This window comes from Schistocerca americana, chromosome 3 (genome assembly GCF_021461395.2).
Source record: "Schistocerca americana isolate TAMUIC-IGC-003095 chromosome 3, iqSchAmer2.1, whole genome shotgun sequence".
Classification (NCBI taxonomy): Eukaryota; Metazoa; Arthropoda; class Insecta; order Orthoptera; family Acrididae; genus Schistocerca; species Schistocerca americana.
In genome coordinates this window covers 205,407,603-205,433,806 of record NC_060121.1, presented here as the reverse complement: position 1 = coordinate 205,433,806, position 26,204 = coordinate 205,407,603, and the positions used below count along the sequence as shown (strand labels likewise).

The following is a 26,204-nucleotide window of genomic DNA, read 5'->3' as shown; positions in this document are numbered from 1 at the left end:
ATCAGCACTCCGAGAACCGAAGGACTGGCTATAGCCGCCTTGATGTGCTCAAACGTGGCCTCTTGAGCAGGTCCCCACTCAAAACGCACCACTTTTCGGCGCAGTTCATTTAAAGGAGCCGCCAACTGAGAAAAATTAGGGACAAAATGCCTAAAATAATTCGCCACCCCTACGAACTCGGCAATCCCTCACTTATCAGTGGGTGGCAGAAGGGCTCTCAAGGCCTTAGTCCGCTCCTGTCAATGCGAATACTCTCTCCTCATACTAGGTGACCTGCTCAGTTGAAACCTGGTAGTCAATGGAAGGCAGGATTCGGTTACGATTGTGGATGGGGCCGTACTCAGTTACTATTGGTTGCCTTTTACAGTTATACACAATTTAAAACCAGTAATTCCAGATTCAACAATATATAAAAAATACCATACATTATTAATGAAGGAATAAAGAACAGTGTAAATAATAGTGTTTTCAGTGAGTTACAATTTAGGAAACTACCATTAAATACAGATAAAAAGGATAATGCTTTAAAAGCAAGCCACAGTGATCTGGGCATGCCTGGAATGGTAATCAATTAAGAATTGTTTAAAACTCGCTGCAACTTACAAATTACAGGTATTTAAATATTAAAAGCATATCTCCATAGCCGGCCGTTGTGGCGGAGCGGTTCTAGGCGCTTCAGTCTGGAACCGCGCGACCGCTACGGTCGCAGGTTCGAATCCTGCCTCGGGCATGGATGTGTGTGATGTCCTTAGGTTAGTTAGGTTTCAGTAGTTCTAAGTTCTAGGGGACTGATGACCTCAGATGTTAAGTCCCATAGTGCTCAGAGCCATGTGAACCAGCCAAGTCTCCGTAACACAGCAGACGTCGTCATACGCCAGGAATGGCAATAAATAAGGTTTTAAACGCTTACTGCGTAACTACAAATACCAAATTAGAATTTTAATGCAAGCGATCACAATCATAGCTGAAGGTCTTACACGCCAAGAATGGCAATAAATTAAGAATTGTTTAAAAACTCCCTGCAATTTACAACTTACAGGTATTGAAATATTAAGGTAAGTCGCCACAAACACTGCAGAAGGCATCATAAGCCAGGAATGGCAGCAAATAAGGTTTTAAGGCTTACTGCTACAATACAAATACCAAATTAGAATTTTACAGCAAATGATCACAATCATGGCTGAACGCCTTAAACTCCAGGAACGACAGCAATAAAAAAAAAATTTGAGACCTGCTGTAAAATAGCAAATACAGTAGCAAAAGTTAATTAAAAAAAAAAAAAAAAGCAGCTGATCCAGACGGTGCTCCAGTAATCGACTTCTGAGAACGTCCGGCAACAAACACTTTCGCAAGCGGGAGGTAGGCAGCCAAGAGTTGCATTCACTTAACAAGATGGTAATTCAGACTAGTGGTAGTCTAACGAATGACTAATGGTAATCTTGCTGATGCTACCTGAGGTCCGATAAACCAAATGCAAGAATGGAACAACTCGCCAAAGCCGGAACCGGCGGTCTGCACTACGTCCAGAATACCGTGTTTAGAGCGCCCGGAACGAGAAAGGAATCATTAACACCAGAGTAGAAAAATCACCAACTGGCCTACTATCAAGAAAGCTGTCAAAACTACACGCCTTACTGGACAGCATCGGTAAGTCGAGGAAATGTACACTGCCGTTGCATACATTAATCCCCAGGGCTGGTAACTGGGGTGTTAGCAGCCACCAGGCAAGAAAAATTGCCGCTGGTTGAACTTAACAATAAGCTGGACGTAGTAAATAGTAATAAGAAGTCGAGGAAAGCTAAGCAGATCCGCCTTCCCCAAGCACTCCACTCGCTGCTCTTCGCTTCAGCGGCACTACGAGTAGCAACACGAACCCAAGCCACTGGAAAATCGCGAGATATCACAGTAGTGTAGGTTTCTCTACTTGGATTGAAATATACTCATCTTAAAGCTTGCTGGATCAGGTTTACGACGAAGTCGTGCACCGTCGTAACCACAGCCCTTCCATCCGGCAGTTCATGCGTGTCGCCAGCAGTCCCGGCGTGTTTTCGTATTACACGGACTAGGCTTCTCCTGGGTCCCCAACTGAATTCGCACACTCACACGACCCAGCGAACAACGACGTCGTCTCAAAGATAGGGTAACAGTTACTACATATCGATAACCGCCGCTGCTGCCACTAGTGGACAGGCAACGCTTGCGAAACCGAGTGTCTCCAGTCAACACGAGAAGAAGACAAACAACCGCAACCATGCCAAATAAAAACACAACCTTCTGGCCTCCTACAGAGGGCGGAAACCTACAAACAGCATCAACGCAAGCCGCACCACGGCTCATAATTATTGTTAAAACGTGCCATGCAACCAGCTTCGCCCTGTGCAATCAACGGTAAACAAATAATATTTCTCACTGCAAATGTCAGCTATATATCCATCTTACCAACATCGTCTTGAGTGACTTTCGTATTATCGGACAGCGCAAAGAAGTGACTGCAGTCAAACATGAAGACACAAACAGTTCATCAGTAATAAGGGTGTCTCCAGCAATTCCCCTGGAAGTGTGACAGAAACACTGTTATCTTCTACATACTTAAGTGATCTGGCGAACAGGGTGGGCTGCAGTCAGCAGGTGTTTGCTGATGTTGCTGCACAGTACGGGAAGGTATCGAAAATGGTTGACTGTAGGGAAGTACAAAATGACGTAGACAAAATTCTAACCGGTGTAATTAGTGGCAGCTAGCTCTAAATGTAGAAAAATGTAAGTCAGTGTTTGTGAGAAGGGAAAACAAATATTTAATGTTCGGACGCAGTGTTCGTAGTGTTCTGCTTGGCATAGCCACATCGTTTAAATATCTTGGTGTGAAGCTGCAAATCTATATGAAATGGAAGGAGCATCTCAGTACTGTGGCAGGGAAGGCGAATGGTCGACCTAGGTTTATTGGGAAAATTTTGGGAAAGTACGCTTCATCTGTAAATAAGACCGCTTATGGAAAGTTTTGTGATGTATTCTTAAGTACTGCCCGAGTGTGTGGGATCCGCACAACTTCGGATTATAGGAAAACATCGAAGAAATAAAGAGGCGGTCTGCTAGATTTGTTACCGAAAGGTTCGAACAACACGCTAGTATTACGGAGCGACTTTGGGAAGTATGGGAATCCCCAGAGGTAAGGCAGTGTTTCTTAGAGGAGCACTAGTGAGAAAATTTAGTGTACCAGCATTTGAAGCAGACTTCAGAACGATTCCACTGCCACCAACATGAAGTTCGCGAAAGGACGACGAACATAACATACGAGAAATTAGTGCTAATATGGAGCCGTACTGACAGTCGCTTTTCCATCGCTCTGTTTCCCAGTGGAACAGGAAACGAAAAGAATAGTTGTGGCACAGTCACCCTCCGCCACGCACCGTACGGTACTTGCGGAGTATGTATGAAGATGTAGATGTAGAAGCTATGGAGAGGTGAAAACCGCTGTTCACGACTGGCTGCATTCAAAACTAAAAAGGCTATTTCCCACGAGGTATCCACGTGCTTTCGAAGCGGTGGAATGATTGGATTACTCGTCATGGGGGGTACGTCGAAAAATAATTCATCTTTAATTTTACTGAATTACCTCATTTCCATAATAATAAATTATTAAAGAGGAATCATCCTCGTATTCACAGGGTACGATATAGAAGGAAGCTAAGCTCATAACCATTTCCTCCTACTTGTGAAATTGATGTCACGAGAGAAACAGGACCCAGAAAGATACAAATGTGGCACGGTTTGTCTCATGGATGGAAGAATGCGTTTGACACGTAATCAGGGAGGCGCAGTGGTCGTTCCAGCAGCGGCCTCCCGCCAAGTTGATCAATGGCAGCATCGCTCATGTCTCCGAGATCAGATCTAACTCTCCCGCAGTATAAAAGGAAGGCATCGTCCGTCCCTTTCAACAGTTCTTGTGACATCAGGCGACCCAGTAGATACTTTCGCATTCGGTAAGCCGTCCACCACGTTCTCTCGAAGTTCGCGTAGTTTGTATTGCATTAATGGTACCACGGTATTACTATATCTTTGTTACAGTACACAACTCTCACTCATTAGAATATAATGCATTTTATTTCAACTCCATTACAGGCAATTTCTTCAAAATTTTCGCAGTCACGTCTATCTTCGATGCCAGCTAACCAATACTGTCAGTTTACGTACTACCTCGCATCCGTATACCATGGCGTAGGGTCTTTCTTTCCAGGAAAAAAATGGAAATGATCGTATGGCATTGTTGGCTGGGAGTTCGGCCGCCGTATTGCGAGTCCTTTTTAGGTGACGCCACATCGGCGACTTGCGATGATGAAAGACGCACAACACCCAGTCCCCTGCCGGGAATCGAGCCCGGTCACCCTGCGTGGTAGACAGTAAGGCTACCGCTACGCTAGGGGGGGGGGGGGGGGACTCTTTCCTGGAACACAAGCAAGAATAGTAAATAATGTGGTTGTATAGGCCAATTCGAATGAAACATTTGATACAGCATGTGTTCAGTTTTTATTAAAAACAGGAATACAACTTGTTACAGAGGTTACTTTTCACTTCATGTGTTGATACTCCAATTGCTATGGGTATAATGATCAACGGACATTTTTGTTTCTTGAAGTTCAAGTTGTGAATTTGTGCTTGAGTTTACAAGCTTGCGTTTTACAACTGTGGTTCTGAATGTGATTTGTTCTTCAGTTCTACTGTATTAGTATTCCACTTCTATTTACTGATGCTGAGCAGACCGATATAATAGTTTTGTTCAGGTTTTGTAATGCTAACGCTTCTCATCTGAAAGTGCAAATAAACAGTATGTGGATGTAGTAGAAGACATACTCAGGTGGTAGAATATAGTCCTTGAAAGAGCACGCAGAGTTTTTACACAAATAGGTGTTCCACAACAAGTGTATAGCGGAAATCATGTATGCCAGTCTCTGGTTCAAATGGCTCTGAGCACTATGCGACTTAACTCCGGAGGTCATCAGTCGCCTAGAACTAATTAAACCTAACTAACCTAAGGACATCACACGCATCCATGCCCGAGGCAGGATTCGAACCTGCGACCGTAGCGGTCACGCGGTTCCAGACTGAAGCGCCTAGAACCGGACGACCACACCGGCCGGCCCCAGTCTCTGTCTTTACCATTTACAGAAAAGTCAATTCCTTCGAGAAGGAGATGAAGGTAGACGATTGGGATATTGTTGTTGGTTAACTGCAAATCGCAGAGAAATCTCATTAATACTGTTTACTGATCAAGCAGCTTTCACCCGTGATGGTTTCGATAAACTCGTAATTCAGATCGTACTCCAGAAACATCAAGAGGGAGATCTTCATGGATTCATACCTTCCTTTTCTTTATTTTTTTAAGGGGAGGGGGTGGAGGGTCACAAGGCATCTATCTTCTGACTGCTTTAATGCAGACCATCCTCTTCATCTCAGAGTAGCACTTGAACTCAACATTCTAAATTATTTGTTGGATGTATCCCATTATTTGGTTTCCCCTACAACATTTTTCTCTCACCAGCTCCCTCAGATACGGTGGAAGTTGTTCCTTGACGTCTTAACTCATGTCGCATTGTCTGTAATTATATTTTGTAACGGCCCTAACATGTACAAATGAGTCGTGTGTATCTCACGTATATGTGATCAGTCCAAGCCGCTTTATTGTACATATTATGTCATCCTTGTTGTGTACCGCTTCGTACACAATGGTAAGGAAAGATGGGCTGCAGAGTGGTGTGGCATCTGTCGTCGCCGGAAAACTGGACAGTGGCAGAAATGATTAGCGAGCAAGTTAACGTGACATCCAGAAGATTTACTTAACTTGTACTGAACCAAGAGAATGAAGTCTCATTACAAATAATGCACCAAGAATTAAAGTCCATTTCATACAACAGAAACTACGATGAGACTCGCTGTATTTAGGATGAACGAGGATGTCGTACTGATAAGGCTCCAAGTGACTGAATGCAATCTACTGCCGTCCTATATTACGGCGCAGAGGGCGCTCGTAGTCCAGAGGCATGGCTCAATGGGCATGCTCCACTGGGTCCGCTGGAACCCACACAACTGCTATCGCCATCTGCTGGAAACTTCCTATTCTGTTGCCACCTGTAGGATGCCGGCCGGTAGGGCGCTAACGATATGTGATACTACAATCTTTTTAGAAAAACTGGAGTTTTATTGAGCTGATTGCTTTACGAACAACTGGTTTGAATCATACTTAACAGAGTGAAGTTGTGCTGAACAATTCAAGTAATGTTAGAAAAATGAAAATTTTAGGCTGGGGAGAAATTACGAAGGGATTCTCACTGGATTCAATCCTCAATCTTCTCCTATTCCTTATATATAGGGTGTCCCAGGAGAAATGGTCAGTATTCAGGGACATGAAACGAACGATAATTCAGAGCAAGAAAGACTGGTAAACATAAGCTCTAAAATGCGTAACTTAAGAGCAATGAGCACTTCTTCATCTTGGATACTATGAAACAAATATCTGGCGTTGAATACCTTCGCATTCCGTATTCTGAGAGATGGTAGTATGGATCAAAACAAGAAAAGATTTAGTTTCACGTCAGGATGAGCAACCGTCGTTGACGACAAAGAGCCGTCTGGATAGCCTAACGGTTAAGGCGACCGCTCATGATGAGTAGGAAATTTGGGTTCGAGTCCTGGTCCGCCACAAATTTTCATATATCATCAATACCTAACACTGGTAGTAACTAACACAGCTGAACTCAAGTTATTTGCTTTCAAGTAGTTTATTTCGAAGCAAGAAAAAATTGTCTAATAAACGTGAGATCTAAAGTTGTGTATCGTAAGAGCCTTGAGGAATTTCTACACTGTGAAACATAGCTCTTCTACTGACAGCACTTTGCTTTCCATATTTTGAGAGGCGATAGTTTGAAGAAAAACGAGAAAAAAGTCCAGTAAATATTGACCCTGAAATGTGTTCTTTAAGAGCTATGGTCACTTGTTTAATAGAAAAGTGTGCGTCACATCACATTAGGTTTCAAGGCATGCATTTTAAAGCCCGTGTTTACTAGGCATTTTTTTTTTACTTTTTTTGGTCCATGCTACTATCTCTGAAAGTTGCCTACCGTACAATCTTTGAAACAGCACCGGTGCATGTACTTCACTGTAAGAAGAATCAGAACTGTATGAAGAATCAGAATTTTCGACTCGGTCGTTTCCGCACCAGTACAACTTACCTCAAACTGATACGTTTACCATTCTCCATCGTACGTGAAAGTCTGTAACAAAATCACGGAACCCTTCTGTGCATTCGTTAACGAAATTCGTCAAAAAAAAAAAAAAAATCTGCCACAATTTGAGAGCAACAGTGATGTCCACACCTCTATAACACCAGAAGAAAAGCTGTTATTTGTTAAAGCTGTTGGTGACTCAGAGAAAAAATTGTGGCTCAATAATAATTTTGATCATTTGCCAAATAACAAAATATCAGAGTTAGAAAAGCTGGAACAGGCATATTTCTAAACCCTTACGTAAGACGAGGTAGTAAGGCAAGTTTTAAATTTAACATATAATTACGTCTTATGGACTACTCTTTCTTTTCCATAAGCGATTTTTAAATGGCAGCCTGTTGAAGGAAGTCTGCAGCTCGTGGTCTAGCGGTACGTAGCGTTCTCGCTTCCCGCGCACGGACTCCTGGGTTCGATTCCCCACGGGGTCAGGGATTTTCACCAGCCTCGAGATGACTGGGTGTTGTTTCGTCGTCTTCATCATCACCTTTCATCCCAATTACGGTCGGAGGAAGGCAATGGCAAACCATCTCCACTAGGGCCTTGGCTAGTCGGCGGTGCGGATCTCCTACGCTCTGTTACGGAGTATGGGACTTCTTCATCATCATCGTGTTGAAGGAAACTATACTGCCGGAAATAAATTAGTACACCCCTTTAAAGATTTCCAAAATCACTTAAGATTTATTGGAACAACAGTGCATGTGGAGTACGTGAAATGTTTACACTTACAGATCAACAGTATAAGCGGTTCAGAGATACCAGATATCGACCCATGCTGAATCACCCATGTTAGTACGTGGTGTAACCTCCACAGGCGTCAATGCAGATACTGACTCGGGCAGCCAGTCGATTGTACAGATGGCGAATATTATCCTGGGATACGCTGCGCCACACCTGCTCGATCTGTCCATGAAGTTCTGTAGCTGTTGTTCGTTGACGAGTCACTTTTCGTTCCGTCATATCGCACACGTACTCGATTGAATACAAGTCCGGAGATCGTGGTGGCCAGGGAAGCTGCTGCACATCTTGCAGAGCACGTTGAATTTCACGGGAAGCCTGTGGGCGAACACTACCGTGCTGCAACAACACCTCACCTTCCTCATGCAAGAAAAGCAAAAGATCGGATCTAACAACGATCTGCACGTACTGAGCGCTGGTTAGCGTTCCCTCCAGAAACACCCATGACAGTTGTAGCTCATCACACGCCACGTAAGGCCTGTTGTGGGGCAGAGCATCTTGGACAAATGCACTCTACGAGACAGGGCTCACCAGGCGTTCACCTGGTCTACGCGCAAACAACCATCTCTTGCGTGCAGACCGAATCTGCTTGCATCACTGAAGATGACGGCACGCCAGTCCATCTTCCAAGAGGGCAAAAATCTAGCCGCACACTTCGATGCAATGGTGTGAGTGGAAGGCGGCCTAGAGAAGTGTGTGCCCGTAGTACCAGTGCTAATAATTGGGTCGCAGCAGTTCGTGTTGACACGTCTGGGCTCAGAAGCACTGTTACCTGTGCTGTGGCACTGCTGTGGCCACTGCTGCCCTTGCAATATGACGATCCTGCCGGGCGTCTGTGCTGCGTGAACGTCCAGAAACTCGTTTGCAGGTTTGAGAATATTCATGTGACCTCTGATACCAGCATAGTTGCACATATGACGACCAACTTGTGTTTCAATTCCCCGTAAGGATCATCGCACCACAAGGAAGGCCACAATCTGACACCTTTCGAATTGGCTGTAGGAAGCACCACTGCATGGTTGCCTGCTTGCTTCACACGTTTGCACCAGACTGAGCCTCCTGGCTGTGAGCAGTCCCTGTTAATGGGTAGACATAGACAGCACACTGGTCGCTGTGCCACTACACTATCTATCGGCGGAAGACATTGAAACCACTATCGGTGCAGCTTCTATCTCTCAGGGATCACATGTCGTCATCGGATCAAAATCGACGTCGTCTTCCCATGTGTACTGCTTTTACCAGCAGTGTATTTATAAAGTAGTTGTATAAGTAGGACTTTAAAATAGTATCTACAAAGTGAGCCATAAATGAGGAAAAGTATGTCATGAAAATTGTCACACACTGAGTTACAAACATAAATTCGTTTTCCGCATGTTCCTATGTCGTCATCTGGAAATATGAAGTGAAATTTTGCGTCTTACTGTGCGCCGACATTGGCCAAGGGGACAGATCGGTAACACGGCACAACATGCGAGTGTTGTAGGTAGTCTAGCCGCTCACGAGAAGGCGAGGCATGCGTCATCAACAGACGGTCTGCCAAGTCATTGCGAGCAATGACAGCGCCCGCATCTATCTCGTAACGGTTACGCTGGTCAGTATTATGTATCGTGGCTAGTTGGCATAGGGGAATGAACGTGAGGAGGGGCTGCACTACTGTACATGGATGTTTTATAATTTGGTTTTTGTATCCCAGAATTCGCTTTCAGAAACGAGTACACAGATGCAGAATACAAAATACAACTAAACAGGTATGTGACAGTTAGTACAAACGAATACAATATAGCTGTACAAATTGGAACTAATATAGAAACATATGACCAAAAGCTGCAGTGGCGGTTTATAAGTACTGTTCGAAATGACGGCTACGATGTGTGTGGCAAAGTTTAACTCTTCGCAGGAAGGATTGCTGAACACGATCCAATATGTCTGTATCTCTGAGCGTAACATCACAGGCATGTTGCGTTCTGCATTGAAGGGTGTTGACATCAACAGCCTCTCCTTCATAAATCACAGTTTTCAGATGGCCCCACAAAAAGAAATCCAGTGGATTTAGGTCTGGCGATATTGCTGGCCATGCTGCAGGGCCTCCACGGCCGATCCATTTCGAAGGGAAGGCATTGTCCAGGTGGCGTCGCACTTTGGCGCTGAAGTGAGCGGGGGCACGTTCATGCATGTACCACAGGTTCATACGAGACGCCAAACTAACGTCTTCCAACAATTCCGGTAACGTAGCATCCGGGAAACGCAGATACCGCTCTCCCGTATGCCTTTGTGGTAGCACATGTGGCTCTATGAGATGGTGATCAATAATACCACGCCTGATATTGACACCGTATCGTTGCTGTGGGGGTTTTCTTCCGCCAATTCGTGCCAATTATGCGATTTCACTATACTTTCCTTCGTGAAATAGGCTTCGTCGGTGAACAGAATTGTTCGTGAAAAACGCTGGTCGTTGGTCTGACGCCGTAGGATAAAGTTGCAGAAGTCCAGCCTCCTCTGGTAGTCTTCCGGCAATAATGCCTGTACCCTCTGCATGCGAAAGGGATGGTAATGATTTCTATGGAGTACTCGCATAACAATGGATTGTGACATTCCGACCTCAGTGGCGAGAGACCTGGCCCTTATTGATCGGTCCTCCGCAACAGTTTGTAACGCTTTTTCTTCGCCATCCGCTCTGTGTGTCGACGGTCGGCCACGACCATTAAATCCTGGAGGTGCTACACATGCAACATACTCCCTCAAGCGCCTGTCCACAGAGTAAAACGTTTTTGCGGATGGAAGGCGCCGGCTAGCTCTCGTGATACAGTTGCCTTGCAACGTCAGCTCTTCCATCTGCTAGCCCGTAGGTGAGGCGGATGTCGGCGTATTCCTCGTTTGTGAAACTTGCTATGGTGCTGTAGTAACACTGCGACGCGGCCGTTAGCAGCTGTCGACACGGCGAGTATCGGGCAGAGTGAGCAGCGCAGAGGTGTTGTAAACACGTCATGCACGCCGCGGTGTTACTTCCGCCGTTGACCACTCTTTCCGCTTACAGGACACACATTGCCTAACATGGGACTGTACACTCCGTTACCGCCGGCAACGTGTGATTCACAAGCTCTGACACAATTTCACATACATTACGATGGGATTTCTTCTTTCTCGTATCTTTGAAACGCTGGCGGATACACATCAGCTCATTGGCGTGTCATGTGTTGTATCTATGGGTGAATGACATGTCGTGATCGTGAGGCTCGTCGGTATGTCGTTCAATGATTAACCTTTTTTTGTTTTGTTTTACGTGCACAGTACACCGAGCAGAACGAAATTAACAACGGTGCGTTACGTGTTACGCACAGTAGCTTGCAGTCCTCGACATATTTTTCCTTTCTCTGCCTCGTGATGACTGGGTGTTGTGTGATGTCCTTAGGTTAGTTAGGTTTAAGTAGTTCTAAGTTCTAGGGGACTGATGACCATAGCTGTTAAGTCCCATAGTGCTCAGAGCCATTTTTTGAACATATTTTTCCTCACTTATGACTCACCCTGTATATTAATGTTAAATTTAGGCCAGTGTGTTACTTAAGAAACATCCACAATAACTAATGACATATACATATCCTGAAAAGTGACTCGTTACAAATCATTTCGAAAAGAAATAGCTCAAATTAGCTATGAAACATGCAATTCCCGAACTAAGTAATTTATTGGAAGCTCGGGACTCTTGCAACAATTCACTCATACTTCGTTTCAGGACATGAAGCGCTGCTCTTTCGCCTGTATGCTGGTGTGGGCCATCGTGCTGCAGATCTGTCTGACGGAGGGAATCGGCTTCAAGAAGCTTCCTTTCAACGGTGCCATGTACGGAAAGAGGACCAGCTCCGTGGGTATGTAGTCAACTCCTGTTCGGACACTGCAGCTGCTAATGCTGAGTGCTGATCCACATTGCTTGGATATGGAACAAGAAGAGCACTTCTTCGCCACTGTCAAGTAATGTACTAGTATGATGCTACCGACGTGGGACATTAGCATGTGAGCTTTAAGGGCGGATCAGCCATCAGCAATTTGCTCCCAGGACATAGTGTGGCCTTACTCTGCGCTGATGTAACTGATGGCCCACATTGCACGAGGTACCCTGATGATGCCCTTTCTTTTTTGAGTCATCAGTCTTCTGACTGGTTTGATGCGGCCCGCCACGAATCCTCTCCCATGCCAAACTATCTCAGAGTAGTCCTCGCAACCTTCGTCCTCAATTATCTGCTGGATGTATTCCAACCTCTGTCTTCCTCTACAGTTTTTGAGCTCTATAGCTCCCTCTAGTACCACTCTATGTCTTAACAGATGTCCTATCATCCTCTCCCTTCTTCTCGTCAGCCTTCTCCACTATTCCTTTCCTCTCCGAATCTGCGCAGGACCTCCTCATTCCTTTATCAGTCCACCAAATTTTCAACATTTGTCTGTTTCACCACATTTCAAATGATTCTGTTCTCTTCTGTTCCTGTTTTCCCACAGTCCATGTTTCACTACCCTACAGTGTTGTGCTCTAAATGTGCATTCTCAGAAATTTCTTCCTCAAATTAAGGCCTATGTTAGATACTAGTAGACTTCCCTTAACTAGGGATGCCCTTTCTTCCAGTGCTTGTCTGCTTCTGACGCCCGCTTTGCTCTGTCCGTCATTGGTTATTTTGCTGCCTTGGTAGCAGAGTTCCTTAACTTTATCTACTCCGTAACCATCAATCCTGATGTTAAGTTTCTCGCTGTTCTCATTCTGCTACTTGTCATTACTTTCGTCTTTCTTCGATTTACTCTCAATCAGTATTCTGTACTCATTAGATTCTTTAGCAGATCATGTATTCTTCTTCACTTTCACTCAAGATAGCAGTGTCATCAGCGAATTGTATCATTGATGTGAGTTCTACCCGGGTAAAACGCGTCGTTTTTGAACCAATAAAGAGTTTTCTGCAACATAGGGCTGTCTTTTAATATTAATCATAATAAAAAGTTTCCGTAGCACCACACCACACCACATTAGATTGGAATAAATTTTGTAAATGTTAGTCAGCCCCTGAAAAAAACACACTGGTCGCTTTGGAGCGCTGGAGTTGATACAGTGCTGGTACCAGGTGGTCATGTGACTTTCCACCGCCGATGTAGGTCATGCTTGTGTTGCAGACGGTTATGTGGGGTCAGCACAGTAAGATGGATCGACGCTGGGATATGACAGAACGACAGAAAGTACTAGCAATTCGCGCTACAGTTTTTCATAGCCTTTCTCGCCCCATGCGATACGTCTCTCGCGACACACGCGAACAGCAAGATGGTGTAATATTCTGGATCAGAAACAAAGTGCAAAAGTTTTGTTTCTCTGTGTATAAAAGCAGCCACACACCATCCAACGAACGTGAGTACACGAATAGCTAAGCAACAGCTCAGTACACACCAAATAACTGGTTTCCACAACATTACCACAACCCCAAGTATATACTGCTGACATACGAAGTTTACCGTTTAGTATTTGTTTACTAACAGCCGCTCACATGGTTGCAGATGACATGATGTTCGCTAAGTAAAAAGACGGCAACAAAAGAAAGAGCACAGAAAATATGTCGCAAACAGCGCCAATAATTGCTTAAAACATGCTGTAACATACAATAAATAAGGTAGTATGAAAGTACCAATAGAAAACTATATTTCAAAAGACGAATTGTAAAAATATAATAATGTTTTACTGTGTGTGTTCAACCATACCATTTTCTGCATGTTTTAGATTTAAAAAAACCCTACTGATGATGGTGATGTTTTTCACCGAAACTAGTTTGGGATAATAAAGAAATAAACGAATAACAAGGTGTTTTGCAACAAGGCAGATTCAATTTGTGATATTACTGTTTTTCTTTGCAAACACAGACCAAATGGAAGTGTTCCAAGATAATATTATTGTTGACAGAAAGGAGCTATCGTGTTGAGACGTCCATGACCATTGCATGAATGAAGTTGCCTAATAGGCTGGTATGTCAACTTGGTATGTCCAACTTATATGTAAGGAATCGCGTACCTCCGGCAGACATGTAATAGGATGAACAAAAGTGGTCGTAGTAATACCTCCTCAATGGCAGTCGGTTTCAAAACAGACAGGAATCGTTGCTGTCAGTGAATGCGGGTCCTTCTTAGACAGTTTTTGAGAGAAAATTGTGAAGGGAACCGCATTCAAGGGACTCTCATAGTTGGGTATCTTGCAAAAGGCCGTTGTACACGACGGTACATCGAGCTTCACGGCTTCAGTGAGCCAAACGACAGACGTACCTACAGCAGCTCAGCGCAAGGGCCTAGTATGATCGGACGAGTCCACAATTCAATCTTTTCAAATACTAGGTCTGTTCAGAAAATTCTGGAACTTTGTCGACAAAATTTTTCTAAGCTTCGGTTTTACTTATTGTGAATGGTCTCTTTCGAAATACTCTCCTCCACAACTGATACAATGCTCCCACCACCGTTTCCAGTTCCGGAAGCGTTCTTGGTACCCAACTTGCTAGATCACGCAAAGCAGTATCTGAGAATTTTCTTTTATCTCGTAGATCTTTTCAAATCTTCGTTCTTTCGACGAGATTTTCAACTTTGGAAATAAAAAATTGGCTCCAGGGACCATTACTGAAGAGTATGGAGGGCGAGGCAGCACATTGATTTCGTTTTTTGTGCAATAGTCATGCACCAACAGATATGAATGTGCGGGTGCGTTATTGATACGAGAGCCCTGAATTATCTAGCCACATCTCACATCACAACACGTTCCGATAGTACCATTGATTAACAGTTTGTCCCTGTGGCACGAATTCATGATCCACTAATCCTTCAAAGTCAAAGGAAACTGTCAGCAGGGCTTTGACATTCGACCCGACCTGACAAGCTTTTTTAGGTCTTAGACAACCTTTCCCTACTCATTGTGAAGACTGGACCTTGGTCTCAACGTCATCAAGCGTAGATCCACGTCTCATCACCAATTATGATTGTCTTGAGCAATATGTCGCTCTCATTTGTGAGCTCCAATAGCTCTTCACATACTAATCTTGACTCACGAGCCGTGGGACGAACTTGGCGGCGGTACGATGCATTCCAAGATGCTGTTACGGGATTTCATGACATGGTCCAACTTAAATGTTATATTCTTCTGCAATCTCTCGGACAGTCAGTCTTCGATTGGCATACACAATTCAGTTGACGTTCCTGACATGAGCGTCGCCGGTACACGTCGAAGTGCGTCCTGAGCGAGGGTCATCTTTAACCTCCGTCTGACCATGTTTAAACCGTGTGAACCATTTGCAACACCCAGTACGGTTTAAGTACTCATCACCGCAGGCTTCCTGGATCGTTTGGTGTATCTGTGTAAAGGTTTTCTTGAGTTTCATTTGAAATTTAATGCAGACGCGTCGCTCCTCTAACTCTGCCACTTCGAAATTCGTAAATTGTGTGCCACAACGTTGTACTTAATACAGCACTCAACAATAACTAACATACATACAACAATGATCTTCCGGCAGTTACACATTAAACACATTATGTGCAAGGACGCCAACCGCATTTAGCTCCCACACACCACTGTCGCGAAATTACGAATGTTCCGGAACTTTTGAACAGACCTCGTAGTTAACTGCTGCGAGTGCACCGACTGTTCAAGAAGTTATGTAAGGTGTAGTGTGTATAGGTTATATGTCATGCCGACGGTCGTTCAGAAATTTTTTGGAGTATTTATCGTACCATAGCTTGGCCCAGTCATTCAGGTTACCATGAACGTGAACTGTGTTGCTTACTTCAACATTCTCGGTAGCCAAGTGTTACCTCTTTCTGTACATCTTTACATCTTCATGCTGAGTATGCTGTGGACACTTTTATCTTGCAATGTGGCAAGGGCCGTGCCCTTAGACTCGCACAAATGCATCCTTGGTTGGATCGTCACTCGGGCATCATACTGCACCTCGAGTGGACCATTAAACCACCCAGTTTGCAATAGTAGATGAAACGTAGCAACCAACATCCCCCAGTTTGGTAGATCGTTGGTAGAGTACCTTGATATGACGTAACTGAGGACTCGCTTCCTCGTCACCAACGCAACTGAAACTGCTTAATTTCTCCCTGGGATAATATCTTTGTCCGGTGTGTTTATCTAGGATGCAGTGTCCCATTTCTCACCACCAACGTCTCTCCAGACCAGTGACGAGCTGTTCAGTAGAAACGTGATCTGTTTGCTGTCTATAAGGCTCCTGAAGTTTCACACTAATTGTTCATCTCGTCACTATCAAGCACATGTGGGCTATCATATTCCATGCAGACTGCTTTGATAGTCTGGAGATGATCTTCGCATTTTATTACTGTTTTGCGTGTAATTTCGGACTCCGATGTCAGTGACTATGTTTACGACACAGTCCTAAAATATTTTGTTCTGCAATCCTTTCTTTAGGGAAAAGTACTGTCGTTTCTAAATTTCGACTAACTTTTGAATACTGGTGTGGGGTGTCGTGTGAGCTATTGATACTAAACTACCTACCTCTTGGTAAAAGCTTAATCAACAAGTGTTTAATCAATAAGTGTTCAATTTTGAGAAACTGAAAGCAGTGTTCTGCGTGTTCATGTAGCTTATCATTATGTTATTTCACATCTGCATTGCGTAAATGAAAAGGTTCTTCCCTGATATTTGAGGTATGCACTGAAACTGATGGCTTTTCTTCTGTTCCCAGATTACGACTCGTCGAATCGTGCAATATCGTCCCTGTGTGAGACGGCATCCGAAGTGTGCTCCTCTTGGTACAGCCAACCGGACAGCAATTGACATCGTATTAGCTCTCTTTCTGTTATTTATCTGATGTGAAACACACACTGAATTTCAATAAATATCAGTTATGTAATTTCTGGACGATTTTATATCCTGTCTCCTCCGCAACTTTTTCCTATCCTACGTTCCGGCAAAAGTTATATCGTTCGATGCTGCGTGAAGTATTCTTATGGTTGGTTGGTTGATTTGCGGGAAGGCACCAAACAGCGATGTCATCGGTCTCATCTGATTAAGGAAAGGTGGGGAACGAAGCCGGCTGTGCCCTGTCAAAGGAACCATACGCGCATTTGCCTGAAGCGATTGAGGAAAATCACGGCAAACCTAAATCAGGATGGTCGGTTCGGATTTGAACTGTCGTCCTCCCGAATGCGAGTTCAGTGTGATAACCACTGCTCCACCTCGCTCGGCAACTATTCTTATGCTCCAGTAAATTATTGACTGGTAGATGAGAATACATGCTGTTATATGACTGGGTTCGATAATAACGCAGTGTAAAGGATCTCTCCGATGCGCACTTGATTGAAGATTGATAACATGGCATGCTGTTTGGAGTTTGTGTCTTGGGGCAGTGTTTGAGCCCAAACAGCAGAGTTTTGCATAGATTCCCACCACCAGCTTCAAATAATAGTGTATAGGATGTGAAAACAAACACATATTCTAAGACAATAACTGCTCATGATCTACTGTTACCATTAAAGCTGATTTTTATTGATGAGCTAATTATTAGGTTGGTGCACAAGTTCGTACCGTTTGTGTGTTGGATGTAGATGTTTCAATATTGCTATTTGAATTTACATATTGTCATTTTGTCATTTGGTGATAGTGGGGCTGTGGACGGTAGAAAATGGAGTTCCAAGTAGAGAAATCTGAACATTTCCAACATATTCTTCTGTCTGAGTTTAGTAGAGGGGTGACAGCAGCGAAGCGAGCCGGAAACATTTGCGCCGCGTATAGGGATAATGTCACTGGACAGAACACAGCAAGAAAATGGTTTGCTCTCTCTAAGGAAAATGATTGGACATTACTGACTCTCCACGTTCAGGAAGACCTTCGGTGTTTGATGAAGATCGTTTAAAAAAAATTAATCCACAATGATCCACGTCAATGTACGCGAAAACAGGAAAATGTGATGAACTGTGACCATTTCACCACTGGGCGATAGTTCCACGCATTGGGCAATGTTCAAAAATCTGGTGTATGAGTACCGGATTCTCCAAGCCAAAATCAGAAAAATTTGCGCTAGACCATGTGCGAGGTGCTGTCCAAAATTTTCGAGACTGGTGCTCCTTCTGTTGAAAACCTTACCTTTGGACTAATGGTCACCATCACCTTCAAAGGAGTTCTCATCCGCATGTACACACTGGTACCAGCACTTTTGCTACTGGTCAAACGTTTTATGAAAGTCCTGTTCTTTGAGGATGTTTATCACCGCTAGCGATGCTTCTTGAATCCTCTCTAGAGTGTCGAGCCGACGGACTTTCAACCTGAGTTTCAGTTTTGTGAATAGCGGGAAGTCACAAGGTGCCAAATCTGGCGAGTACGGTGGGTGGGGTACAACCGCCATGTTGTTCTTTGCCAAAAAAGGTCCTGGTGAGCAAGGACGTGTTACAGGGCGCGTTGTCGTGATGCAGCAGCTAGTTCCCTTGGCGCCAAAGTTCGGGCCGTCGTCGCCACACGTTTTCACGGAGCCGTTGCAAAACGTCGCAGAAGTACGCGGAATTCACTGTTTTTTGGACGAATTCTTTGTGCACAATTCCCTTTGTATCAAAGAAAACGATAATCATGCTCTTCACTTTGCTCTTCTCCTGTCTCGCTTTTTTGGGTCTCGGAGATCCTGGGCTCTTCCACTGGGACGATTGTTGCTTTGTCTCTGGGTCATAATCGTAAATCCAGCTCTTGTCGCCGGTGATAACTCGTGACAAACAGGTTGGATCATCAGATGCTGTCTGATGAATGTCTGTACTCCCTTCAACACGCTGTGCCTTCTGATTGGCAGTCAAGATCCTTGGCACAAATTTTGCGGCGACACGATGCATGCCCAATTCATCAGTCAACATTCGTTAATATGTCCCGTAATCAATACCCACTTCATCCGCAAGGTCTTGAATGGTTCGACGTCTATCCGCACGAACCAATTATTGAAGTTCGGCAACAATGCTTGGCGTTGTGCGGTTAACGGGCCTTCTAGTGTGAGCATCGATGTCTGTATGGCCAGCCCTGAACCGAGCATGCCACTCAAACACAAAGCGTAAGCTCATGCTCTGTCCCCCAAACACTTGTTGAAACATTGCAAGGGTCTCCCTAGCACTTTTCCCGATATTCACATAGAATTTGATACACACGTGCTGTTCTGTTCGCGGATCCATCATAAAATCGCCACACACAAAACACAGAGTATTACGGAAATCACTGTGGACAAGCAACACGTCCTTCCAGCTGAATGGCACTCCGCACACCGACTCATCAGATATGCAAAGACCTACTACTCCTACTTTACAGATGGCAGCACCAGTTCCGAAAATTTTGGATTCCACCTAGTATACATCTCTGTTTGCTCGTCATCAGTTGGGTTGGCTCGCGAAGAATATTTGCTGTTCCTTCCCGGTATCGTTACGGTGACGAGAAATGGTGTCTTTATGCTAGCATGAGGGAATGAGTGGAATTGTTGAGCCCAAACAAAGCAGCAACTCCCTGTACAAGTACCTACGCGCAACCACAAAAAAGATGTATACGTCTGGTGGAAGAGCGACGGCGTGGTGTACTATGAATTGCTTCCTCGATGTGTAACCATCATTGCTGACATTTATTGTCAACAACTGAGACGTCTTGCAGATGTAATCCAAGAACAACGACCAGGAAGACCGCGTGAATTAATGCTGCCCTACGATAACCCCATCCGCATTCAGCTAAACTGACGAAAAACAGTATATAGGAGTGAGGGTGGGAAGTCATTCTGCACCTACCTAATTCAAATGGTTCAAATGGCTCTGAGTACTATGGGACTTAACATCTTAGGTCATCAGTCCCCTAGAACTTAGAACTACTTAAACCTAACTAACCTAAGGACATTACACACATCCATGCCCGAGGCAGGATTCGAACCTGCGACCGTAGCGGTAACGCGGTTCCAGTCTGAAGCGCCTAGAACCGCACGGCCACACCGGCCGGCCCTACCTAATTCATCTGATCTTGTGCCCTTAGATTTTTCACCTTTTCCCCTCTGTCGAACGACCATCAGGACTCTTACTTTCCGGATAAAAATGCGCTCCGAACATGGCTCAACGAGTTCTTCATCTCAGAACCATATGATTTTTACAGTCGTGGAATCGAGAAGTTACGTCAGCGTTGACAGACTGTCGTAAAAACTCAAGGAGAACATCTTGATGACTAAAATCTCTGTTATGCGTAACTGTTGTGTTTACTAAACTCGTGGAACAACGTTACGAACTTTTGCACCAACCTAATAATTTCATTTGGCATCTTCGACTTGATGAATGATTTCATTGGTTCTCAAGCTGTTGCAACACGGAAAATTTATTGCACGTCAAGCTTTCCTGTTTCAGCTCTTTCCGAGGTACTGCCTATAACTGAGTGGTTGTTAGTACTGGACATTATGGGAGTTACGTTAACGTATTTTATTTTAAACGAAATGTGCTGATGTTGCTTTTAGATATGGATGCTATAACGATTTTATTTCTCTCTCTAAGCACTGGATGAAATTGCATTTCTCAAGCAGGATACGGTTGAGTAAAGCGCGTGCAAATAAAGCGATGTAGTGCATATTGCTTTTACAAAGTAAATGGACAATGAAAGCACACCCGAGACATAATCAACTTCATGGTGAAAATAAAAAGAATCGGATAAGATTGTAACAAGTGTAGCCCCGGGATGATTCTGGAAATAGTTGATCGTAATGTACGATGTTTATGTGGAGAAATGGCTTCATGAAGTGCGAGGAACATCTGATTACTGTTACGTTCAGATGTACGTACAGTATCAGGATACCCGGGACCACCGATGTTTCTGAAAGCTGGGGTTATGGTTCGCTGGCCATATACCTTTTCTCACTGATCGAAGCCTACGCAACTGTCTTGTTAACAGGCACAGTTTCTTCACCTGTCCGTCGCTAGACAATGGAAACGATTTTGTAGCTGACATCAGTTTGCAGAACGAGGAGAAGCAGCACAGTAGACGAGAATGAGCGATTGTGTACTACTTTTCATCTAACTAGGGAATTTCCCACAGATTTAGTGGTAAAATGGTGCGTGGATAGCCCGTCTAAAACTGAACACGGATTAAGCATGAACACAAGAAGGTGTACCGAACTGTGAAAAAAGAAGCAAAATAGAAACAGTGAAGGATCCAAGCTTAACATGTGCAACATCCAGAAAGCGCTACTAACGACGGAATCCTGCTTGTGTGGTTGTGGTGTTGGAACTACAAAGCAGGAGATATGTGCTGAAATCTCCCACATGCCCATTTTTTTTTGTTTTTTGTTTTCACAAATTTATGAACCGTCCTTCACTGACGTGTCTGTTCTTCTTCTGTAGTCCTGGCAACTGTCATACTTTACATCTGTTGTAGAATATGAGTCGTGTGGTAAGACTATATTACCATCGCAAGTAAATGTGATGAATAATGAGAGCAGGTGAGCTGCCTCATGGCCCTCTCACAGAAATGTAAATAACAAATAAACGGCTATGAACAGTGGCACAATGAAGGAATTCAAGAGTGAAAACTTCCAAAATGGAACGCAAGAGGCATAACATGTGGTACTTGGGTAGAACGAATTGTAGTAACGTATTTCTGGAGGTCCCTTCGTTACACGTCGTTGTTGCCAACGGACGTTACACCATAATAAAGACACAATTTGAATACAGCCAACAGACACGTCAATGACCGGATAGACAGTTCATAATTCTGTGAAAGAAAAGTAGGTACAAGTGGGATTTGAATCTGGATCTCTTCCGTCGCAATCCGCACCATGACCACAGAACCACGACGCCACAGTTCTACAACCTACTATTCAATGTTGCACATTCGGATCTCGGATCTTAAACTGTTTCAGTGTCGCTTCTTTTTTTTCCAGTAACTTCTACAGTGATACCATTAAAACATTCGCTGAGCATGATAGTGGAAGCTTCTACAAAGCATTTGTTATAGAATAACAAACAGTGATTTAGCCTTTGCAGCAGTTCAATCTTTTAGAAGGGAGTGGGTAGGAGACCAAACTTGAAGAGATATTCAATGACCTCCCACATCGGAGGCTTGTTTGAAACGTAGAAGGATCAAATAATTACAAATGTTAAAGTATCCAAAGGGATTCTTGTGCTCCTTGAAATGATTTGTCTGGATCTGTTATACATTTTGTTGAACGATAGTGGTTTTTATTGAGTCAATATCTCACTGCCTTTGTGGAAACTGTTGGCTTCTACCTAATGGCAGTGAATAGCAATGAAGCATTTCAGAACGAAAATAGGTGAAAGACATGAGCGTTACTGAATTTCTGTTAGTAGGTAGTTCTTCTATTCAAACATCTCTCACTCCATATGTCTAATCGGTGCAGCAACCGTGTAAAGATTAATTTTGAATAAAACTGTCTTGGTTGCATAAGTGTTGTTTAATGACACGTTTCGCCTTTGAAGGTCATCATCAGATTATCTACACAATGAATAAAGGGCAAATAATGGTTGAGATATGTTCCTATTATACATGACTGTAATAAAATGTGTAAGAAAATTTTAAGAACCATGGCTTGACAGACATGCATTGAACTATTATGCTGTGGTATAAGTATACATCTAAATCGAACTAACTGATGCATGTGCATAGACGGTAAACACGAGCTGAGAAGCAGGCATTAAAAAAATGACATAGTGGTAAGTCATATGAAGTGTCAAAATACTAAACGTTACTTCCAATACTGACGGCAGGTGTAGTGGTGCGGCGATAGGACCACACTTACAGAATTGCACACATCTTGCTTCACTAAGCACAGCTCCATGAAAACCAACTATCACAGTACAAGACTCATTTAGGTATACAGCTGAGCATTAGACTAAAGTGACGCGTACAGTTAAGTAGCGGAAACACATGGAGATGGCGCTCATAAAAGATAAAACTTTGCCACCCGATTGTTGTCTATTGCTATTCCACATTAAAAATCTGCATGCTAATGTTCTGTTAGAGAAAACTATTGTCATCAATGAAAAGATGATCATAGAATGACAGACGAAATTGTGGAACATTTCATCTTACTATGCGAAAAAATACTTTTTTTTGGGTGGTATGTCAATTATATCTTTACAGTTTTCAATGGATCCACTACAGACATTCCAAAGTTGACCGCTGAATTTAACAATTTGCATCCAAAAATACCTTTCAAGCAAGACATCATGAGTCACAAAGGACTTCTTAGTTACCTCGATTTGCAGTTACAGCTCGAGAGCAACATTATACTGTTCGACATTTTGCGATATCCCACAACTAGTGTAGCATTCATTGACACATCGTCGTGTCTCCTGTATCAACAAAAGATAAGCATATTTATATCTTTGTGATATTTGGCTCGGAACACTATCTGTTAACAGGGCAATGGAAAACTTATCGCAACCACTGATGGACATAGTTCACAGACTGTGTATTAACTGTATAAAAAGAAAATGTTAGGAGCCAACAGCAATCTATGAACAATGGTCATTTCTCTAAATAAGAAATAATCTTAAAATTCTGTTCTTGGTAGAATTATCATAAGAGTTGGTTAAAAATTTTGATGTCCAAATAGCTCTCTCAATCCAGAACAGTACTCAGCATAGTTACATTCATCACCAAAATAGATTTGCTACCTCTGATGTCTATACATAGAATGTGACGTGTGTGACAAATTTTACATACACCAACCACCCACGCTGGACGGTCTCTAGCGCTCAGAAAGGTAGGAAACTTGACCTTCTCAAAGAATTGGAAAATCTGAAGCATGTGTGTGCGGTTAGTGATCAACTGCTTCACAATTACCTGATAGGTAAAAAGCAGAAGTGCTTGGACTCAATGATGTAAATTTTTAAAATATTTACTTAGCAAATTTTTTTACTTTCGGTATTCTGCATTTTAATCGTTTTTTTTCTGTGCATCATTCTGTGTATTTTTAGATGATGCATTTTTCTTCCATGTTTTATACTGAAGCTCCCCAGGCTTATGTTAACCATTTTAATCTTGAGCACTTGTTTGTGAGTTAATCTGGTACTCCGCTTGGGTACCCTTTTCTTCTAATTGACGTCAATCCTTCCATGGTCGCTTTCCATTCTATACATATATGTATAACACATCTATAATTTTCTAAAAATGTTTAGGCTTTTACTTTTACTGAGTGCCACAGTGTTTCACTGGTCTAATTAAAGTTTATTGGCAGCACTCTCACATTTTACTCCGTATTCTGCTTCTTGTGGCCCGCATCGCTTCCTATTGTGTGCTGCTATACTGTTGTGTTGTATAAATTTGCTTGTTTTCAATATTTTTAAATTTTAAAGTGTATCACGTCACACTAATTATTCTGTTATTGTTCTTTACTTATTCTGCTTCTGCAAATGAATTTTGAAATTTTTATTGTTAAAGGTAGTTATGATGTGAAAACTGTTTTGTGAGTGCCATCTGCATGTGTTCCCGTTACTTAATTTTAGGCGGCACTCAGTCTAATGCTCAACTATATACATGCTCGCTGTGCTCTGTGGTGATAGGTGGTTTTCATTGCACTTTGTTTAGTGAAGCAATATGTGTGCAATTCCATAGGTAAGGACCTTTCTCTGAACCACTGTACCTGTCGTCTTAACCATATTGAAGGTACTGTTTTGCTTTATTTGACTAAAATTACATCATTTATTGTTTCTTTTAAAGGTTGACTTATTAATTAGTGTTTATTAGTAGATATAGCTATATATATATATATATATATATATATATATATATATATATATATATATATATATACAGCTAACACTTGGTTCAGGAATCATAAAAGAAGGTTGTATACATGGAAGAATCCTGGAGGAGATACTAAAAGGTATCAGATAGATTATATAATGGTAAGACAGGGATTTAGGAACCAGGTTTTAAATTGTAAGACATTTCCAGGGGCGGATGTGGACTCTGACCACAATCTATTGGTTATGAACTGCAGATTAAAATTGAAGAAACTGCGGAAAGGTGGGAATTTAAGGAGATGGGACCTGGATAAACTGACTAAACCAGAGGTTGTACAGAGTTTCAGGGAGAGCATAAGGCAACAATTGACAGCAGTGGGGGAGAGAAGTACAGTAGAAGAAGAATGGGTAGCTCTGAGGATGAAGTAGTGAAGGCAGCAGAGGATCAAGAAGGTAAAAAGGCGAGGATTAGTAGAAATACTTGGGTAACAGAAGAAATTTTGAATTTAATTGATGAAAGGAGAAAATATAAAAATGCAGAAAATGAAGCAGGCAAAAAGGAATACAAACGTCTCAAAAATGATATCGACAGGAAGTGCTAAATGGCTAAGCAGGCGTGGCTACAGGACAAATGTAAGGATGTAGAGGCTTATCTCACTAGGGGTGAGATAGATTCTGCCTACAGGAAAATTAAAGAGACCTTTGGAGAAAAGAGAACCATTTGTATTAGCATCAAGAGCTCAGATGGAAACCCATTTCTAAGCAAAGAAGGGAAAGCAGAAAGGTGGAAGGAGTATATAGAGGGCCTATACAAGGGCGATGTACTTGAGGACAATATTATGGAAATGGAAGAGGATATAGATGAAGATGAAATGGGAGATACGATACTGCGTGAAGAGTTTGACAGAGCACTGAAAGACCTGAGTCAAAACAAGGCCCCAGGGGTAGACAACATTCCATTGGAACTACTGACGGCCTTGAGAGAGCCAGTCCTGACAAAACTCTACCATCAGGTGAGCAAGATATATGAGACAGGAGAAATACCCACAGACATCAAGAAGAATATAATAATTCCAATCCCAAAGAAAGCAGGTGTTGACAGATGTGAAAATTACCGAACTATCAGTTTAATAAGTCACGGCTGCAAAATACTAACGAGAATTCTTTACAGATGAATGGAAAAACTGGTAGAAGCCGACCTCGGGGAAGATCAGTTTGGATTCCATAGAAATGTTGGAACACATGAGGCAATACTGACCCTACAAGTTATCTTAGAAAATAGATTAAGGAAAGTCAAACTTACATTTCTAGCATTTGTAGACTTAGAGAAAGCTTTTGACAATGTTGACTGGTATACTCTCTTTCAAATTCTAAAGGTGGCAGGGGTAAAATACAGGGAGCAAAAGGGTATTTACAATTTGTACAGAAACCAGATGGCAGTTATAAGGGTCGAGGGGCATGAAAGGGAAGCAGTGGTTG

At 42.9% G+C, this 26,204-nt stretch overlaps 1 long non-coding RNA gene across 1 annotated transcript; it reads left to right on the top strand.

The window, feature by feature from the left end:
* Positions 1 to 3,944: 3,944 nt before the first annotated feature.
* LOC124605190 lies at positions 3,945 to 16,848 on the top strand. The gene is made up of 3 exons (XR_006978620.1): positions 3,945 to 3,977; positions 11,740 to 11,872; positions 16,715 to 16,848. It is a non-coding gene; the product is annotated as an uncharacterized LOC124605190 (long non-coding RNA).
* The last annotated feature ends 9,356 nt before the right edge of the window (positions 16,849 to 26,204 follow it).